Source organism: Nicotiana tabacum, chromosome 19 (assembly GCF_000715075.1).
Source record: "Nicotiana tabacum cultivar K326 chromosome 19, ASM71507v2, whole genome shotgun sequence".
NCBI lineage: Eukaryota > Viridiplantae > Streptophyta > Magnoliopsida > Solanales > Solanaceae > Nicotiana > Nicotiana tabacum.
The window spans coordinates 84,251,565-84,269,007 of NC_134098.1; positions in this window are offsets into that span (position 1 = coordinate 84,251,565).

Below are 17,443 nucleotides of genomic sequence, written 5' to 3' on the forward strand. Positions count from 1 at the left end.
TTGAGGACGGTCTGGGCCAACTCTGCACTGCTTCAATCTTCTTCGGATCCACCTGGATCCCCTCACTCGATACTATATGACCCAAGAATTCCACTGAGTCTAGCCAAAACTCACACTTTGAAAAATTTGCATATAACTTCTTTTCTCTTAAGGACTGAAGCGCAGTCCTCAGGTGCTGCTCATGATCCTCCCGACTCCGGGAGTATACCAGAATGTCGTCAATAAACACAATGACAAATGAGTCAAGATAAGGCCGGAACACACTGTGCATCAAATGCATAAAAGTTATCGGGGCATTGGTCATCCCAAAAGACATAACAAGAAACTCATAGTGACCATATCTGGTCCTGAAAGCAGTCTTCGGGAAATCTGCCTCTCGAATCTTCAATTGATGATATCCTGAATGTAAGTCAATCGAGGAAAACACTCTGGCACCCTATAACTGATCAAATAAGTCATCAATACGAGGAAATGGATACATGTTCTTCACTTTGACTTTGTTCAACTGACGGTAATCAATACACATCCGCATAGAACCATCATTCTTCTTCACGAATAAGACAGGAGCACCCCAATGTGACACACTGGGTCGAATAAAGCCCTTATCAAGCAATTCCTGTAATTGCTCCTTCAATTCAGGAGGAGCCATACGATATGGAGGAATAGAGATGGGCTGAGTGCCCGACAACAAATCAATGCCAAAATCAATATCTCTGCCAGGCGGCATGCCCAAAAGATCAGCTGGAAATATATCTGGAAAGTCCATCACTACTGGAACTGACTCAACTGTAGGGGTATCAATATTGACATCTCTCACATAAGCTAGATACGCATCACACCCCTTCTCAACCATTCGTTGAGCTTTAAGAAATGAAATAACTTTGTTGGGAGCATACTCTAAGGTACCTCTCCATTTTAACCGCGATAAACCTGGCATAGCCAGCGTCACGGTCTTAGCGTGATAATCAAGAATAACATAATAGGGCGACAACCAGTCCATGCCCTAAGATAACATCAAAATCTACCATGCTGACCAATAATAAGTCGGCTCTGGTCTCAAAACCACTAAGACCAATCAAACACGATCGATACACGCGGTCCACAATAAGAAAATCTCTCACAAGAGTAGACACATAAACAGGGGAACTCAAAGAATCCCACGATATGCCCAAATACTGGGCAAAATAAGAGGACACATAGGAATATGTAGAGCCTGAGTCAAATAATACCGACGCATCTCTATGACAAACTAGAACAATACCTGTAATGACAGAATAAGAAGTAACTGCCTCTGTACGAGCAAGAAGGGCATAATATCTAGCCTGGCCTCCCCCTCTAAGGCGACCTCTACCTCCCCGACCTCCACCTCGAGCTGACTGAGCAAGTGGGGTGGCAGCTGGTGCTGTAATCATGGCCTGAGGACCCGGTTGACTGAGAAGTCTATGGAGGTGCACCCCTCCTAAATCTGGGGTAATCCCTCACCATATGGCGAGTGTCGCCACACTCAAAATAAGCTCTGGGAGGGTGTGGCTGCTGTGACTGGCTCAGGCCAGGTCTGCTGGACTGGCCGCTAGGAACACCTCGTGCAGGAGGCACACTAGATATTGGCGGTGCATAATAAGGCTCATGGGGCCTAGAAGGGGCTGGAACACCACTGGCAGCTGGAAGAGCTGAATGAACGGGGCAACTTACATAACCCCTACCATGGCTAGCTACTGGGACACGAGCTCCAAAATAATAACCAGTCTCTCGAGACCTCTTGGCCTTCCTCTCCTATCTATCCCGGGCAAGCATGCCCTCCAATCTCCTAGCGATACTCATAACCTGCTGATAAGAAATATCCATCTCTAACTCCCTGGCCATACTAATCCGGATGCTGGGGTGGAGTCCCTCAATAAATCGTCAAACCCTCTCTCGAACTATGGCAACCAAGGCCGGTGCATGTCGGGCCAAATCACTGAAGCGGACTGCATATTCTAACACAGTCATAGCACCATGGCGCAGCTGCTCAAACTCCACGCGCCATGAGTCCCTGAGGCTCTAAGGGACATACTCTCTCAAAAATATGTCCGAGAACTGAGTTCATATAAGTGAAGCTGCCTCAGATGGACTACTCAACTCATAAGCACGCCACCACTGATAGGCTACTCCTCTAAAATGGAATGTAGTAAAAGAAACCCCACTCGTCTCTGCTATGCCCATAGTACGGAGAATACGAAGACACTCCTCCAGAAAACCTTGAGCATCTTCTGTAGCCAATCCGCTGAAGGTAGGTGGGTGGTACTTCTTGCACCTCTCAAGTCTGAGCTGCTCCACCTCAGAAGCTATTGCCCTAACCTCGGGCTGAGCTGGAGCTACCGGCTGCATTGGTACAATCTCTGAAACTTGGTCGACCTGAACCCGCTACTCTGGAGTACCAGCGACGGGAGTCTGTGCTCCTCCCCCGACCTGAGATGTGGCAGGAGCAAGTGGAATCAATCCAGCCTGAGCTAAGGTGCCGAACATGCTCAGAAACTGGGCTAGAGTCTCTTGGAGGGCTGGTGCAGAAACATGTGCCTCAGGTGTCTGCCCTCCAGCTGGAGCTACTAGGGGCTCCTCTGTAGTAGCTCGTGCGGGTGCTCTGGCTGCACCACGTAAACGTCCTCAGCCTCTACCCCGGCCCCGGCCTCTACCCCGGCCCTAGCCTCTCGCGGGTCTAGCAGGGTGTGCGGGTGCCTGGTCATCAGATCCGCTTGTACGTGTCCTCACCATATGTGAGAGAATAGAATATAGAAGTTTAGAATTTTTGAAGTCAACAATTTTCGCACGACAAGGAATCAAAGTAGTAAAATTTTCCTAACAATTCCATAGCCTCCCGAAGATAAGTACATACGTCTCTGTACCGATCTGCGAGACTCTAATAAATCGGCTTGTGACTCACGATACCTATGAACCTAGAGCTCCGATATCAACTTGTCATGACCTAATTTCCCCTCTGTATGACGTCGTGATGGCACCTAGTCTCTATGACTAGGTAAGCCTAACATCTGCGGAATAATAAAATGAAAACATGAATTAACAACTAACTATTCAAAATACACAGTAATCCCAAAACCCGAAATATCATAAGTCACAAGCTACAGAAGGAAACTAGTATCTCTATACACGAGAGTCTAATAACAGAAGTAAGGAAGGTAAATGACATAGGAGGGAATAGAGGGGGACTCCGAGGTCTGCAGACACGATATATATACCTTGAAATCTCCATACAGCAGCAATCACTCTCAGCCAGTAGTGGGGCTGATAAGAAATACCTAGATATGCACACAAAACATGTGCAGAAGAGTAGCATGAGTACACCACAATCGGTACCCAGTAAGTGCCAAGCCTAACCTCGGTAGAGTAGTGACGAGGTCAGGTCCGGGCCCTACTAGAATATTATAATAAAGAAAGGCAAAAATAAAATATCACAGTAAAATAAAGACTGAAATTTAACAAGAATAATTCATAGAAGGTAACAACTCAATACACAAAAATATAACAGGGGATCTCCCGAGATACCGTCTCTTAATCCCAAACGTAAATGTGCAGGGGGATCTCCCGGAATACCGTTCCGTAGTCCCAAAGTAAATATGCAGCGCAAAAAATAAAAATACAACTACATCACGAAATCTTATGATTTAGACTAAGTACCAGTCAAGGAAGAAGCAGGAAATTCTGTAACGACCAGGGCGGTCATTTTGAAATTTGAAAAAATATTATTTTATGTGTCAGTCAAATTTGATATGAAATTTCTGTGAAATATTAAATGTTGAACTTGAGAGCATGCCTACTCTTTTATATTAGAAAGTATTGTATTTGGACTTGGCTGAGAAGCTCGTTACTACTTTTAGTTTTTTATTTATTATTGTTACTTACTAAGTTGGTTGTATTCATACTACACCCTACACTTCGTGTGTGTATCCAGGTGATCCCGGATACAGTGGGTGTTGATTCTTTCGCACAGTCAATTTCCCGAAAATTCAGAGGTAGCTGCCATGTTTCGCAGACCTTGTCTCTCTTTCGCTATCCTTTTGTTATTGTATTTGGTCTCAGATTATTATTAAAGACCAGATTTTCCCCAGACTTGTAATGTATAAATGCTCATGTACTCAGAGACACCAGGTTTTGGGAGTGTTGTATCGAAATTTGCTAGATTTTTGGTATTGTATTAAAAATTATGTTTTCAAACTTAAAGGAAATCGTGGGTTATTGATGTTGTCGGCTTGCCTAGTACTAAGATAGGCTCCATCACGATAGGAAAGGATTTTAGGTCGTGACAAGATGGTATCACAGCCCTAGGTAACATAGGTCCCATGAGTCATGAGCAGGTTTAGTAGAGTCTTGCGAATCGGTACGGAGACGTCTGTACTTATCTTCGAGAGGCTGCCTAACCTTTAGGAAAATTTCACTTTCTTGTATTCTGTCGTGCGAATTTGTTGATTTCGGAAACTAAATTTCTGTTATTCTATTCTCTCATAGATGGTGAGGACACGTACTACCGGATCGGACGATCAGCCACCAGTTAGGGCCGCGAGAGGTCGGGGTCGTAGTAGAGGCCAAGGGCCGAGGTAGAGGTCGAGGTATGGCTCATGCAGCGGTTGGAGCAGCACATGTAGTACCGCCAGTTGCTCTAGCTCAGGCACCAGCTATGCCCATTGTGATTCCAGGCCTTCAGGAAACTTTGGCCCAGATATTGATAGCTTGCACTGGTCTTGCTCAGGTGGTTTCGGCTCAGGCCGCACCTGCCACTTCTCAGGCCGGGGGAGGTACTCATACCCCTGTTACATGTACTCCAAACTAGGTAGTACAGGGACTTCAGATACCGAGGACACTACCAGCCCATCCGGCTGCAACTGCCCAAGTTTAGGTATTTTCTGTTATGGCAGAAGATGAACAGAGGAGACTTGAGAGGTTTAGGAGACTTCGACCTCCATCATTTAGCGGGGCTGAGTCAGAGGATGCTCAGGGATTTCTGGATAAGTGCCAGTGGATGCTGCGGACAGCGGATATTCTAGAGACAAGTGGGGTCTCGTTCACTACTTTTCAGTTTTTTGGGGATGCCTTCAGATGGTGGGAGGCTTATGAGAGGCGCAGGCTAGTTGGTACAGTACCACTTACATGGCAAGAATTCTCCGTTCTCTTTTTGGAGAAGTTCGTTCCACAGTCTCACAGAGACGAGCTGCGCAGACAGTTTGAGTAGTTACGTTAGGATGGCATGTCCGTGATGCAGTACGAGATGAGATTTTTTGAGTTGGCTCATCACACAGTTTGGTTGGTTCCCACTGATAGGGAGAGGATTAGGAGGTTCATTGATGGCCTCACATATCAGCTGTGGTTACTTATGACTCGGGAGAGAGTATCGGGTGCTACGTTTGATGAGGTAGTTAACATTGCTCGGCAGATAGAGATGGTCCGTAGTCAGGAACGTGGAGAGAGAGAGGCCAAGAGGCCTCGTGGACCAGGTGATTTCAGCGGTGTTCCTTCAGGGGGTCAGATTTACCGCGGTAGGGGTCGTCCTTACAGACACATTCAGACAAGCCGTCCAGTTCACCGTGGTGCATCATCTAGCCATGGTTCATATAGTTCTCATTCGTCTCGTGCCTCTTCAGTTCAGGGTTCATTGGCACCAGGTGCTTATAGCAGTTATTCTGGTTCTCGGGGTCCGATTTAGTCTGCACCACCATCAGTACCGGAGAGCTTCTTTGAGTGCGGGGAATTTGGTCATATGTGGAGATAGTGCCCTTGTCACTCTGGAGGTCCAGTGCAGCAGAATCCTCGACTGACGGCACCAGCAGTTCCATCACCCGCCCAGCCAGCTCGGGGTGGGGGTCAGGCAGCTAGGGGTCGCCCAAGAGGGGGAGGCCAGTTAGGTGGCGGTCAGGCTCGATTCTATGTTTTCTTGCCAGGACAGATGTTGTTGCTTCAGATGCAGTGATCACATGTACTATTTCAGTATACCACAAGGAGGCTTCTATATTATTTAACCCTGGTTCCACGTATTCATATGTATCATCATATTTTGCTCATTATCTGGATATGCTTTGTGAGTCTTTAGTTTCACCTATTTGTGTATCCACCCAACAGGGATATTGATTTCGGTATTGACTTGGTGCAGGGCACACAGCCCATTTCTATTCCTCCGTATCGTATGGCACCAACTGAGTTAAAAGAATTAAAAGAGCAACTTCAAGAACTCCTTGAAAATGAGTTTATTAGGCCTAGTGTGTCACCTTGGGGTGCACCGGTTCTGTTTGTGAAAAAGAAAGATGGTACAATACGGATGTGCATTGATTATAGGCAGTTGAACAAAGTTACAATCAAGAATAAATATCCTTTGTCGCGTATTGATGACTTATTTGACCAGCTTCAGGGAGCGAGGGTGTTCTCCAAAATTGATTTGACATCTGGGTATCACTAGTTGAAAATTCGGGATTCGGATATTTTAAATACGGCATTAAGAACTCGTTATGGCCACTATGAATTTCTTGTGATGTCTTTTGGGCTAACCAATGCCCCAGCAACGTTTATACATTTGATGAATAGTGTATTCCAGCCATATCTTGATTTATTTGTCGTGGTATTTAATGATGATATTATGGTGTACTCACGTAGCCAGGAGGAGCATGCACAACACTTGGGTATTGTATTACAGAGGCTGAGAAAGGAAGACTTTATGCCAAATTTTCTAAGTGTGAGTTCTGGCTTAGTTCAGTGGCATTCTTGGGACATATAGTGTCCAGTGAAGGAATTAAGGTGGATCCGAAGAAAATAGAGGCAGTTCAGAATTGGCCCAGACCATCTTCAGTTACTGAGATTCAGAGTTTTCTCGGCTTGGCCAGTTATTATCGTCGCTTCGTGGAGGGTTTCTCGTCTATTGCATCGCCTATGACTAAATTGACCTAGAAAGGTGCTCCGTTCAGGTGGTCGGATGAATGTGAAGAGAGCTTTCAGAAGCTCAAGACAGCTTTGACTACAGCTCCAGTATTGGTGTTGCCTACAGGTTCAAAGTCTTATACTGTGTATTATGACGCGTCGCATATTGGTCTTGGCGCAGTGTTGATGTAAGACGGTAGGGTGATTGCCTATGCGTCCAGATAGTTAAAGGTACATGAGAAGAAATATCCAGTCCACGATCTTGAATTGGTAGCTATTGTCCATGCCTTGAAAATTTGGCGGCATTACTTGTACGGTGTCTAGTGTGAGGTATATACCGATCATCGGAGTCTACAACATTTGTTTAAATAGAAGGATCTTAACTTGTGGCAGCGAAGGTGGTTAGAGTTGCTTAAGGATTATGATATCACCATTCTCTATCATCCCGAAAAGGCCAATGTAGTGGCCGATGCCTTGAGTCGTAAGGCGGAGAGTTTGGGCAGCTTAGCATACTTACCGGTAGAAGAAAGGCCTTTAGCATGGGATGTTCAGGCCTTGGCCAACCAGTTTATTAGATTGGATGTTTCCGAGCCGAATCGAGTTTTGGCTTGTGTGGTTTCTCGGTCTTCTTTATATGATCGCATCAGAGAGTGCCAATATGATGATCCACATCTGCTTGTCCTTAAGGACACGGTTCAGCACGGTGATGCCAAAGAAGTCACTATTGGAGATGACGGTGTATTACGGATGCATGGCAGGCTATGTGTGCCTAATATAGATGGTTTGCGTGAGCTGATTCTCCAGGAATCTCACAGTTTGCGGTACTCTATTCATCCAGGTGCCGCAAAGATGTATCAGGATTTGAGGCAGCACTATTAGTGGAGGCGAATGAAGAATGATATAGTTGGGTTTGTAGCTCGGTGTTTAAATTGTCAACAGGTAAAGTACGAGCATTAGAGACCGGGCGGATTACTACAGAGACTTGAAATTACGGAGTGGAAGTGGGAGCATATTACCATGGACTTCGTAGTTGGGTTCCCACGGACTTTGAGAAAGTTTGATGTTGTTTGGGTGATAGTAGATCGGTTGACCAAATCTGCACATTTTATTCCAGTTAGTACAAATTAGTTTTCGGAGCGGTTGGCTGGGATTTATATTCGCGAGATTGTTCGCCTACACGGTGTACCAATGTCCATCATATCAGATCGGGGCATGCAATTTACATCACATTTTTGAAAAGCAGTGTAGCGAGAATTGGGCACACAGGTTCAGTTGAGTACAACATTTCACCCTCAGACGGACGGACAGTCCGAGCGCACTATTCAGATATTAGAGGATATGTTACGCGCTTGTGTTATTGATTTTAGGGGTTCTTGGGATCAATTTCTGCCACTCGCGGAATTTGCTTACAATAATAGCTACCAGTCAAGCATTCGGATGGATCCGTATGAAGCTTTATATGGGAGATGGTGCCGGTTTCCGGTGGGTTTGTTTGAGCCGGGTGAGGCTAGGCTATTGGGTACTGAATTGGTTCAGGATTCTTTAGAGAAGGTCAAAATGATTCAGGAACGGCTTCGCACGGCATAGTCTAGAAAGAAGCATTATGCCGACAGGAAGATTCGTGATGTTGTTTACATGGTTGGGGAGAAGGTTCTGCTTAAGATCTCACCCATGAAAGGTGTGTTGAGGTTCGGGAGGAAGGGCAAGTTGAGCCCTCGGTATATTGGGCCTTTTGAGATACTTAAGAAAATTTGAGAGGTGGCTTATGAACTTACTTTGCCACCTAGTCTATCAGGTGTTCATCCAGTGTTCTATGTATTCATGCTCCGAAAGTATGTTGGGGATCCGTCTCATAATCTGGATTTCAGTACAGTACAGCTGGACGGTAATATGACTTATGATGTGAAACCGGTGACTATTTTAGACCGGCAGGTTCGAAAACTGAGGTCAAAGAACATAGCATCAGTAAAGGTACAGTGGAGAGACCAGCCAGTCGGAGAAGCTACTTGGGAGATTGAGCAGGAGATGCGGAGAAAATATCCACACCTATTTGAGACTCCAGGTATGATCCTAAACCCGTTCGAGGACGAAGGTTTGTTTAGGAGGGGGAGAATGTAATGATCCGGCCGGTCGTTTTGAGTATTATAACCCCGTTCCCCCATTTTCTGCTCAATTTATGCTTTACAGTTGATTTATGACTTATCGAGTTAGTTGGTTCGGGTCTGTAAGGAATTCGGAGTAATGAGACATTTAGTCTCATAATTGAAAATTTAAGTTAGAAAAGTCGACCAGATGGGGACTTATGTGTAAACGACCTCGGATTCGAATTCTAATAATTCCAATAGCTTCGTTTAGGCTTGAAATGGCGAAAGTCAAATTTTAGAAAGTTTGACTGGGGGTTGACTTTTTTATAACGGGGTCGGAATACGATTCTGGAAATTTGAATAGGTCTGTTATGTCATTTATGACTTGTGTGCAAAATTTGAGGTCAAACGGACGTGATTTGATAGGTTCCGGAGTCACTTGTAGAAATTGGAAATTTCAAAGTTTATTAGGCTTGAATTGGGGTGTAATTCATGGTTTTAGCATTGTTTGAGGTGATTTGAGGGTTCGACTAAGTTCGTATGATGTTTTAAGACTTGTTGGTATATTTGGTTGAGGTCCCGGGGGCCTCGGGTGAGTTTCGGATGGTTAACGGATCAAATTCAGACTTAAAACCACTGCTGGAAATTTTGCTTCTGGTATTTTCGCACCTGCGGAGGTCTGATCGCAGGTGCGAAGTCGCATGTGCGCACCAGCCATCGCAGAAGCGACCAGACATGAAGAGGAGCAGTAGTCGTAGGTGCGAAGAAATTTTTGCACCTGCGAGGTCGCAGGTGCGAAGAGGAACGCGCAGAAGCAGAGGGAACCTTTTGGGGGATCGCAAATGCGGACATTTAGTCGCACCTGCGAGACCACAGATGCGGCTAATTTGGTCGCAGGTGCGACAGGGCCTAGACAGAATAAAATTGGAGGAGTCCCGAGCTTTTGCTACTCCATAATATTATTCTACTCCATAATATTGAATTATCATCGAATACTCCGACTAGATTACATGTTTTTGAGGTGTAAATCAGGGGTTTGAACTTAGGGATTTGAAAATAAGATTTGAAGATTTGGAGGTCGAATTGAGGTCGGATTTTGGTAAAATTGGTATGGTTAGACTCGTGGTTGAATACGCTTTTGAATTTTGTAACTTTTGTCAGGTTCCGAGGCGTGGCCCCCAGGGGCGATGTTTAAGCTAAATTTTGGATTTTTATGGAAAATTAGTAATTCCTTATGGAATTAATTCCAATAAATTTTATTGACTGAAACAAATTATTTGTGACTAGATTCGAGGTGTTTGGAGGCCAATTCACGAGGCAAAGGCTTAGCGGAATAAGAATTTCACGGTCTGAGGTAAGTAACAGTTTTAAATTTGATCCTGAGGGTATGAAATTCTGGATTATATGTTATGTGAGTGGTTTTAAGGTGACGCACATGCTTGGTGACGGGCGTGTGGGCGTGCACCGTAGGAATTGTGACTTGGTCAAATTCTATGGAACTGTGTAGTTGAAATATTTGTTGATATCCGTACATTCTCTACGTGATAGGAAAAATTGAGCTGAGACTCGTATTAAAAATCATGTTTAGACATATACTGTTATTATTGGTACCCACTGGGGTCATTTCTGTGGTTGAATAATATGTTCAAATTATAATTTTTTACTTAGTCATGTTTATTCATTTTATATCATACCTCAGTCTCTCTTATTTATTATTGATGCATCATATCACTATTTTGGAATGCTTATCATAATTTCTGAGAGCCCGAGAGACTGGAGAGGTTGATGACTGAGTGAGGCCGAGGGCCTAATTGTGAGGATCTTTATGGATCGGGTTGCACGCTGCAGCATGTTTATTGATTTATGCCATGATTGGCTTGATATAGCGCTTGGGCTGAAGGAGCCCCTCTGAAGTCTATACACACACCCAGTAAGCGCGGGTACCTACTGAGTGCTAGTGCCAAGTGCTGAGTGACTGTGAGGAATGAGTGACTGTGAGGTTGGAGTGAATGGGAGGACTGATTGATTGTTACTCTGAGATAATGCATTGATTGCATTATTTGCTGCATTTCAGCTGTCATATATTGATTTTTGGAAATTCGGAAAAATATTATTTTATGTGTCAGTCAAATTTGATATGAAATTTCTGTAAAATATTAAATGTTGAACTTGAGAGCTTGCTTATTCTTTTATATTGGAAAGTATTGTATTTGGACTTGGTTGAGAAGCTCGTCACTACTTTTAGTTCTTTATTTATTATTATTACTTACTGAGTTGGTTGTACTCATACTACACCCTGTATTTCGTGTGCAGATCCAGGTGATCCCGGATACAGTGGGTGTTGATTCTTTTGCACAGTCGATTTTCTGAAAATTCAGAGGTAGCTGCCATGTTTTGCAGACCTTGTTTCTCCTTCCCTATCCTTTTGTTATTGTATTTGATCTCAAATTATTATTAAAGACCAGATTTTTTCCAGACTTGTAATATATAGATGCTCATGTACTCAGTGACACCAGGTTTTGGGAGTGTTGTATCGAAATTTGCTAAATTTTTGGTATTGTATTAAACATTATGTTTTCAAACTTAAAGGAAATCGTGGGTTAGGATTTTGGGTCGTGATAAATTCGCTAAACATGCTACACAGAGTTCACATAAGCAGTTAAGACACGTAGACATGTTGTATTAGACTAAACAGGATAGCTACACATATTAGAATAACTCAATTAAGAATGAAAATAGATTAATACTCAATAAAATGGTATAACTCAAAATAGAAGGAAAACGGGTTGCTGCTCAATAAGAAAATTGGGGTTTTCCACAACTAGCCCGTGTACATACTCGTCACCTCACGTACACGGCGCTCACATATCACAATAGTTCCAAATCTTAAGGGGATTTCCCCCACACAAAGTTATGCAAGCTACTTACCTCGAACCAAGCTCAATCAATCGGTCACAATGCCTTTCCCACGAATATCCGGCACTGAATGGCCCAAATCTAGCCAAAAGCAATTACATATCATAAATACAACCATAATAGACTCATCTAATTAATTAAACCAATACTTTAACAAAAATTCTGAAATTCGTCCTAAAAAGTCGACCCGGACCCACGTCTCGGAATCAAGCAAAATTTACAAAATCCGAAAGCCCATTCACTCACGAGTCCAACCATACCAAATTTACTATAATCCGACACCAATGGTCCTTCAAATCCACAAATCAAACTTTTCAAATTTCTAGCCTCAAACTCCTAAATTTCACCTTAAATACACACTAACTAGGTGAAAAAATAAATGGGGAAGCAACATTATTGATAAAAAATAAGCACAGGGGACTTACCTCAAGAAATGCCTCGAAAATGCTCTCAAAAGTCGCCCTAAACCGAGTTTGCAAAGTCCAAAATGACAAAAATCATGAGGCCCTTCGGTTTTAAACACTGCACAGGCATTTTCGAACCTGCGAAGCCTGAGCTCGCACCTGCGCGCCTGCTGGTGCGAAAATGTGGGCGCACCTGCGAAAACGACTAACCTTGGCTGCCTCCGCTTCTGCGACCACTAGTCCGCATCTGCGCTATCGCAGGTGCGGAGAAACCATCGCACCTGCGATCTCTGCTGATCTCTACCCCTTCCACACATGCGCTCAACCTTCCGCACATGCGTCCTCGCACCTGCGGCTAATACCCTCGCACGTGCGATCATACCAGCAAAAGACCAAACTCAAGAAATTTCTCAACTTCCATTCTAAGTCCGTTAACCACCCGAAACTCACCCGAGGCCCCCAGGACCTCAACCAAATATGCCAACCAATCCTAAAACACCATACGAACTTAGTCGAGCTCTCAAACCACATCAAACAACGCTAAAATTACAAATCATCCTCCGATTCAAACTTAATGAACTTGAAACTTGTAAATTCGACAACCGATACCGAAACCAACCAAACTACGTCGGATTGACCCCAAATTTTGCACACAAGTCATATTCAATATTACGGACCTACTCCAACTTCCGGAATCGGAATCCGACCCCGATATCAAAGAGTCCACTACCGTTCAAAATCTCCAAAAATTCGACTTTCGCCATTTCAAGCCTAAATAAGCTACGGACCTCCAAAACACAATTCGGACACGCCCCTGAGTCCAAAATACCTAACGGAGTTAACGGAACCGCCGAAATTCTATTCCGGGGTCGTCTTCACACAGTTCCGACTACGGTCCAAATCCTAATACTTAAACCTCTATTTAGGGACTAAGTGTCCCAAAACACTCCAAAAATCAAAACGAAACCTCCCGGCAAGTCACAATAGCAGAAATAGATATGGGAGAAACAGTAAATAGGGAATCAGGGCTATTACTCTCAAAACGACCGGCCGGGTCGTTACACTAACCCTTTGATTTTAGTACTTGCATTTCGTTTCGTTCTCAATATTAAAGAATACTAAACATGTCATATTGTGATCTGTCTTGTTTGAACACATTAGATCATATTATTTTAACAATATTCTTACTATGTCTTATTCATCACATCATTTTTACGTAAATTCTTTTTTCTTTTTGTTCTTTTCTTATAGTTATTGTATTATTTATTATTTAATATTATTATACTATCATATAATTTTTTATTAGCTTATAATTAAATTAATGTCTTGCTTATTATCCTTTTAATAGTATATAATAAATATAAATGTTTTATTCTTGAAATTTGGTATATTTTTATGCTTGTATCCTCTTATTCAGAATATTTTAATCATTTAAATTTATTAATAATATTTTTAAATATAATTTAATTATTTTATTTTATTTATTTTAAAATTAATTTAAAAAATAAGTATCCTCACACTATATCTATTATTTTATAACCAAAATAATGTCATATTTTATTTTAAATTGTAACTTTTAATTAATCAAAAATATTAATACATAAGTTATTGGATTGGTTCTCTTATAATTAATTTTGTATTACATGCGGTTAAATTTTCTTTCTTTTTTAGCTATAAGATACAATTTAATTTTTAATTTTCAGTAGTAAAATTACCAATATTAGAATTTGATTTTGTATTTTTAAAATTTTATTTAATCATAGAAAAATATTTTTTTAATTGTTTAGACACATTATTTCTAAATATTGTAGTAATATTTTTACTGTCATTTTATTTCTTTACGTAATATTTTCAAAAACAAAACAATTTCATCTCAAATTCAAATAATTCTTATCATTCTATTATGTAAATTGGACCGCATTTTCAAAATATTATGCTATGCTTTCAAACTTAAACTAACTGCACTCAATTCAGATATTAATCATAAAAAAATATTTTCTTAATTGTTTGAACATATTATATTTAAATGTTGTAGCAATATTTTCACAGTCATTTTATTTCTTTGCATAAATTTTCTTTCTTTTTCATAAATTTAATTTTTAATTTTTATTAGTAAAATTATTTATATTAGAAATTTATTTTGTATTTTTAATATTTTATTTTTTTATTTTATTTTAGTTTTCATAAGTAAGACTTCAATTTCGTGATATTATCCATAATTTGAGCATTCTCATCATAGTTTTAAGAACTTTCTAATCTCAATTTCAAATAGTCTTTTCCTTTCAATTCTAATAATTTAACATAATTTTGCTATTTTTTTAATCTAATATATAATCTTATTACGTTTTATGTGGCTTTTCATTAACTTGTAACTTTATTTAATATCATTATCAACTACTTTTCTTTAATAATATATAGATAAATATAAATTTTTTAATTATAAAATAGTATTTATTTTCTTTTAAAAATATTGCTCAAAACTTTTAAATTATTTAAAATTTAAAAATATTTTTAAGTATTGTATATTCACTTTATTTTTATTTCTAAACTTATGATTTATAAATGTCCTTACATTTTCTCTAATTTATTTTTGTTGTTCAATATTTTTAGTTTTTGATTTTATCTATTAGACTTGAGTTATCTGGACTTATATTATGACTTTTCTTATCATAATATAAAATAATTTTTTATCTCAAATTTAAATAAGTTTTACCCTTTTCTCCATGATAAAAAATCTGAATTTTTATTCAATACCTAATATTATTACATTGTCATGTGAATTTTTATAAGCTTGTTTGAATTTAATATTTATTTTTACCACACTCATTCTAATATAATATATATAAAAATTTTAAAAACTCTCTCATCTCAAATTCAAATAATTTTTATCATTCTATTTTCTTAATTGGACCGTATTTTCTAAAAATTATGTTATGCTTTCAAACTTAAATTAACTGAACTCAATTTAAATATTAATCACAGAAAAATATTTTCTTAATTGTTTGAACACATTATATCTAAATATTGTAGTAATATTTACGTATAAAATATTTGCTTGCACGATTTATCAATATTAATATGACTTTATTATTCTTGTTATTAAAATATCTTTTGCTGATTATTTAATTTTTCTCTTTCCTTATAAATAATTTGTATACTTTATGTAAGATCTTATTTTGCTGCTTGAATTTATTTAATTTTTAAATTCAATAAATTTTTAATATCTTAAGTAAATTTTAGTTTTATTTTATACTTTAACTTACTCCAAAGTATAAATGGTCACAGGTTATCTCAATTTACGTCTTTATATATTTTTATTTTTTTCTATTATAGTTTTTAATTAATTTTTCACCTCCATATTTCTAGCTAATATAGAAAACAAATTATTTGTGGGTCGATATATAGATATAAATATAGATATGGATATAGATATAGATACAAATATACATATAAATATAGATATATAGATTAGATTTATCTAAGATCTATTTAGATTATGTATAAGATTCATTAAACTACATCCATTAATTATGTTTCTATTTATACTTTCTAATTATTAATGTTATCGTAAAATTGTCAAGTTGCTTCATTTTAGCTTGCCACTCGATTTAACCACAATGCATACTACCCTCCTTTTAATATAATATTGATTGATTGAGAACTTAGAGTATTTGATACCAAGACTGAAATAAATAGACTCCCAAGTGGGAGCATGTGTGATCATTAACATTTCCTTCTGCTATGATTATCAGTAACATACATTTACATAATAGGTTACATTAGATCAAATCGATTAGAGGAAATATTATATAAATAAATATGGATTTAAATTTTTCCTTTTCTCTAGTTTTCTATTTTTTTATTGTCTCTTTGATTTAGCTGATAAACCGCCGATAATCGCTAATCCGATACCAATTTACTCGATGTCTTATTGGTTGGCTAGCGCATTACTATATTTCTAAATCGATAACTGATAAGCTGAATCTTTAAGCGTAAATATCTGCCCGATAAGCACCCTATTACTTGCCTTCTTTGTACTAGGATGTGGACATTTTATGTCCTACTCCTCCAGATTTTTACCCACTGGTTTAATATAGAGAAGTTTTCAAGTTTTAAAAAATAGTTTAAACTAGTTTTTCAAGTTTTTGAAATTTGCTATTCACAGCACTTTAATTTCTTTTAAGTAAAATAAAGGCAGAATAGCCTAGTAAACTTCTGTACTTGTTTCGATTTGTCATCCCGATCCTTATACTCCATAAAATTTTATCTAGACACTTATAATTATTAAAACACATTATTTTAAACCCCTCTAACCATTGACCTAACTTATGTGGTATAAATAAGACTGAGGTGGATGAAACGATTGGTACACACGCGCAGAAAGAGCGTGAATACAAGGATTCGACATAAAATGACTAAAATAAGAGAAAAAAGAAAAAAATAAGACCAGCGAAGAACCCATGGTTCTCTTCGTTGCTGCCATTGTCATAACTTAATCTTTTCATCATAATTAAAAATAAAAAATCATCATAATTTGCTTAGGCAAAATTGTTAGAATAATCATAAGTTTTCAACAGGAACTCCATCCAAAAAAAATATCAAGAAGATTAGGAATATTATCGGAGCTCGTCGAAAATTCATCACTGGTTATAGCTGAAACCTTCGAACCATCAAGGACAAAGAACACACCGAAAAAGTTCGAACCATCACCGGCGTGGAGACCACCGATGACCGCCATAATGTTTTCTTCCGTATTATCTCTGTAATAGAAAATAAAACAACTCTAGTAGTACAATCAAATCGGAAGAGAAATACTAAAAGGGGTGCCCGTATCTTATTTATAATGGGGTGTGGGTGCCCAAATCTTGCTTGGTTTGTGAAAATTATTAGATTTTATAGTGACGACAACTTCAATTGTTTCCTCTTCCACTTTTAATCCCTCAAAAAATTATAGCGGATATTCACAAATCTCCCTTTTTATTCTTTGTTTCTAATGAAGCAGAGATAGGGAAAAATAAGTTTTTGATGTTTGCTAAAATCTCAGTTGTTGTAGTTGTTCAATGGTGAGGTTTTAATAGGAAAGGTCTGAACGTGTAACAGTGGTATTGGAAGGTGAAATAGTGGCAATTTTGCCTTTTTTAAATT